This window comes from Akebia trifoliata, chromosome 4 (genome assembly GCF_017979445.1).
Source record: "Akebia trifoliata isolate Shusen 1 chromosome 4, ASM1797944v1, whole genome shotgun sequence".
Lineage (NCBI taxonomy): Eukaryota > Viridiplantae > Streptophyta > Magnoliopsida > Ranunculales > Lardizabalaceae > Akebia > Akebia trifoliata.
In genome coordinates, this window is record NC_141378.1 from 25,156,368 (window position 1) to 25,161,922 (window position 5,555).

Consider the following 5,555-nt stretch of genomic DNA (forward strand, 5'->3'; position numbering starts at 1 on the left):
GCACTAGTCAAGATCATGAACACCTAGAGTAAATTGGATATTCTCATACCATTTTGAAAATTTTGATTCAATAAGAATTGGAGCGATAAATGCATGGAAGTGCAATGAACCGGGAACTGAAACTAAATAAGGACAAGCTCTAATAAGTGCCTTGAGCTTTATTTGATAATGATGAACTTATTAATATCACCTAAATTTATCATTTTGGTTAAACTAGGTATATTTATTATTCACTCATTTTAGGGTGACAAACTAATTAAGTTACTCTATAAGACTAACATAATTTATATAATTTATTCAATCAATTTTGTTACCTTTGAGTATCCAATCCTAGTTCTGTTAAATTCATGTAAATTATATTATCTTACCTAAATTTTAATTAGTTAAATGAAATTCTTTTTAGGATTAATCTCATTTACCTAATTGTATTTACAATTGTAAATATTATTGTTCTTTAATGTCACTCTAATGACCAAAATTTAATGCAATTTGATATTCCATAAATTTTACTAATTCATGCTACTTTAACAATTACAAAATTAATATAATTTATGTACATCTAAATTGTCCAACAATATTTATTAGATCTTTGGATTATTCTCAAAAGTTCTAACAACAATAACATTGCGCAAAAACTTTTATTATGGATACTTATTGAACAAGAAACATTTTATCAATGACAATAAAAAATAATTAACATTCCTGCAATTAACTTATTCAAAACAACATAATCATAACTTGTGTTATCTATTAGACATGATTTAAAAAAAAAAAAAATCTGAAATCCAAAAGCAAACAATCGAAACCAAAAATCTGGAATTTAATAGTATAAACTATAAACCAAAAATCTGAAATCAATAGTGTGAACTATAAACCAAAAATTGATTTATATAAACAAAAAATCTGAAATCAATGGTATGAACTATAAATCGAAAATTTGCGATCAATAGTATGAACTCAAAATTGAAAATTTGAGATCAATAGTAAGAACTCAAAACCAAAAATCTTAGACCAATAGTAAGAACTCAAAATAAAAAAATTGAGATCAATAGAAAAAACTCAAAATCAAAAATCTTAAATCAATTGTAAGAACTCAAAATCGAAAATCTTAATTCAATTTATAAATTCAAATCAAAAGATTCTATAAGATTTTAAAAGAGGTTAAAACAAATATGTCAAAAATCATGCATGAATAGTCTTTAATCCAAAATATAGAGATTCAAGAAACCTATATTCTGATATCATATGTTAGATTTTAATCATACAAAATCTCTCAACATAACAATTATTCTATAATTCTCAATGGATCAAGAATCATGCATATATCTCAAGAACCTATTCATGTTTTTAAAATTAAAGTTCAGGGGTACTTACCTTGTGTTATAAACCAAAATCGTTGATTTAATAGTTGTGTTGGAGGTGTGCCTTTTGTAATCCACGTGCTAAGGAATCGAAGTCCGTAAACCCCAAATCAGAGTTATTAAATTTTCAGATTCACCTTCTCTCTCTTCTTTATTTGGATCGGTTGGGATTCTAGTAATTGGTGGATATCACTATGTTCAGAACCCTATGAATATAGTTTGTACATCTCTCATTGTTATTGCTATTATGGGATGCCAATCCACTTATATAGATGGAGATAGAGGGCCTGAAGATCTTCTCTTAGTAAGTTTCCTATCTATCAAAGTTTCTTACTAAAACTTTAAGAGTATATTTTTATTTCTAACAATATTGGAAATCAACTTTAATATTGACATCTTTAAGATATAAAATCCTTGTGCAAGTAAAGTTACCAAAACTGTGAGATCAATGGGCCACACGAATTTGATTCTAACACAAGGGACATATCATTAATTTGAAAACACAAAGGGATTTTCCTAAATATTCACCAAAAAAATGGATGACACAAAATAAAACTCCTAATTTCTCATTTTTGAGTTGTAAGCTTATTTTAATGAGTTCAGTGACTCGGTGTTGACATGAATCAAACCTAGGTCTATTGTATCATCACCCAAAGACTTTATCAATTAAATTAGATGGTACTTACATTTTAAACTATTCGTAAGCTCTAACATTGTAGAAAACCCTATAAATTTCTAGGATTTTTTTTTTCTGACTTCTACTTCCCCAAAATCCTATCTTGCCCTGAGTTTTGAATAGGGGTGTAAATGGATAGTCGAAAATTCGAATTCGAATTAAAAAAATTGGATATTATCTGAAAATTTCAGATATCGGATTCGAATTCGGATAGTTTTAGATATTCGAATCCTTATCGAATACAGATTCAAATATTAACATTTCGAATCTGAAATATCTGATTCGAAATAATATATAATATATATTATTTTATTTATTTATTATATAAATAATATAATATATAATAAGTTTTTCTTAATAGTAAAAAATCAATTGGATAAGGAAAACTTATATTTTTTAATATACAAATTATTTGAATTCTAATCGGATATTATTCGATATCCGATAAGATAATTGGATTTGAATTCGGATAGAATTTTAGAACATCCGTCGAATTCGAATTTGAATTCGGATATCAAATAAAAATTTCGAATTTGGATTCAGATATTGTTATATACGAACTGATAAGCATCCGTTGACAACTCTAGTTTTGAATTAGATGGAGTCTTAAGGTTGGATATGAGGGTAAAAAGTTTTACCAAAAAATATGGGTCCTTGAGATTAAAAATGCAGGCAATTAGGTTATTTTCAATAGGTCTACTAGAGAAGACTGAGGTCAAGGGACATGTCATTAGATTGAAAACACAAAGGGATATCCTATATATTCACCAAAAGATGGAGGACCAAAACGAAATCCCTAATTTCTCATTCGTGACACAAGCCCTAAAATCCCAAGAGAAGAAGATACACTTGTATAAATACTGAACCTAACCCTAACTTTCACTCCTCCATTTGCAGTTGCAGAGAGAAAGAGAGAGGGAAGAAGAATCGAAGATGAAGTACAACCCTAGGGTTTCGAGCTCCAGAAGGAAGAACCGCAAAGCTCATTTCACTGCGCCATCGAGCGTTCGACGCGTTCTCATGAGCGCTCCTCTTTCATCCGATCTACGCAGCAAATACAACGTAAGATCGATTCCAGTTCGCAAAGATGACGAGGTTCAGATTGTTCGTGGAACCTTCAAGGGTCGAGAAGGTAAGGTTGTTCAAGTCTACCGTCGCAAATGGGTGATCCATGTAGAGAGGATTACAAGAGAGAAGGTTAATGGATCTACTGTTAATGTCGGCATCAATCCATCTAAGGTTGTCGTCACAAAACTCAGACTCGATAAAGATCGAAAATCGCTTCTCGATCGCAAGGCAAAAGGACGAGCAGCTGCTGATAAGGATAAAGGGACTAAGTTCACTGCAGAGGATATTATGCAGAGTGTTGATTGATTGAGAGTTGAGTTGATCCAGGTTATGTGTTTTTTTTTTTTCTTCTAGGTTTCTTGTTTTTGAATTCGATGAAACTTTTTTACATTTACTGTTGAATGGGGAAATTTTGAACCCTTTTTTACTTTTTTTTTTTTTTTGCGTAATATATAATTGCGATGTTCGATCTAATTTTAGGATTTTGAATGTGGGTTTTATTTTGTTTATTGTTCAAATCGTTCTGTGGATGAATTTTTTTTAATTTATTTTAATTTTTATGAATTTTGGATAGTTATTCTATTTTGATTTTTCGGTTTTAATTTGTGGGGAATTGTGTTATAGTGTGAATTTTATGGTCTATTTAATTGCAGGGAATTTTATTTTGTTTTCAAGGGAATTCGAATTCCTTTGGAAAATGGTACGATGGTACCTTTTTTTTTTTTTTTTTTTTTGCGTAATATATAATTGTGGTGTTGGATCGCGTTTTAGGATTTTGAATGTGGGTTTTGTGATGTTTATGGAATCATGGTCAAATTGTTTTGTGGATGATTTATTTTTTGTTTTGATGAATTTTGGGTAGTTATTTTATTTTGTTTTTTCGGTTTTATTTAATGGGGAATTGGTTTTAGTGCAAACTTTAGGGTCTGTTTGATTGCAGGGAATTTTGATTTCAAGGGAATTTGAATTCCTTGGGACATCGGTACCGTGTAACTGTCCTGCCAAAGTGATAGAGAGACCTTTCTCGTCTGGGTTTTGATGTGGGAATTCCATTTTGCGCTTGGGGGGTGGAAAATGATTTTTTATGGTAAAATTGTCATCAAATACCGGAATATCATAAAACCATTTTCCCACCTGTTTTGCATCTGCAATCAAATAGATCCTTAGTTACATCATATACATCGTCATTAAAGTCTTATTCCATTACTGATTGCGGCATTATTTTGTTATGTAAATGATTTATTTACAGTTTAATTTAGAATGTTTTTTTTTATCTTCAAAGATGAGATTGATTGCGAAAATCCCCAGTTCACGCTTGGAAGAATCAATGGGTGTACAAAATACTTTTTATTCTCCATAATTAGATGCTGAGAAATCACATTAACTTCCTGGTATCCATGAAGAAGTCATGGTAAGTATGTAAAAAATATGAGTACATTGTTAGGTTATAGGAGTAGAGCTTCTTTAGTATAACACACTAAATTATATTCCGATGCTTTCATTCATTTTGGTCTAACCATCACTGTAGTTTCTCTACCAATTCGAACCAGTTACTGTAGGTGGGTGCAACTTGATCCAGTTCAAACTGAGAACCGACCAAACGATAGCTTTGGGCTGGTTTGGAACAATTTGTCATTTGGTTTTGGGTAAAGAAAATAGAGAACAGATCAATTTGGTTTGGTTTTCGGTTCAAGGCTTGTATAGAACTGAACCATTCTGAGAACCAAACCCTCATGTAATAAATAAATAAATTTAAATTTATTATGAATTATTTTACTAGTTAGGACATAGATTAATGAGTTATTTTTATGGAAAAATTAATGACTTTTTTAATGGATAGGTTAGTCATTTATATATATATATATATATATATATATATATATATATATATAGATATAGATATAGATAGATAGATAGATAGATAGAGTAAGTATTGGCAACCCATAGAATTGTACCGAACCAAACTGACCTTTGTTCGGTTTGGGTTGCTTTAGTTCTATTGGCATTTGGTTCGGTTCTGGTTCTTATTGGTGGAACTGATCTATGTTGGTTAGGTTCAAATTTTGCCCCAAACAGAACCAACCTGAACCAAGTTGCACCCCTGATGTATTGACATTTATGAGCACTCTATGTTGGCCACATATTCATCTTTGCGTCATTCTAGAAGGCTTCTGTATTTTTTATGGGTTCTTGGTAAACTGTTTTGCAATGGAAAACTCTCAATGTGCTTGTGTTGCTGAAATTTTCTGTAATCCGTCTATTAAAATATGATCTTTCTACTAGTAACTATTTAATTTCTCTCGTCTCTACCCAAACTATTTGGCGGAGACCACATGGAATAGAGTAAATCTTTGTTGATAGATTGAATTGACTTTAATTCTATGGACAGTTTGGTATGATTGGTTGATACATACCTTTAGGGAGTGGGTTTGTCATTTAATACTCTTTGG

The 5,555-nt window shown here is 30.7% G+C and overlaps 1 pseudogene; it reads left to right on the forward strand.

The window, feature by feature from the left end:
- Positions 1-2,899: 2,899 nt before the first annotated feature.
- LOC147404590 (large ribosomal subunit protein uL24z pseudogene) lies at positions 2,900-3,579 on the forward strand (annotated as a pseudogene).
- The last annotated feature ends 1,976 nt before the right edge of the window (positions 3,580-5,555 follow it).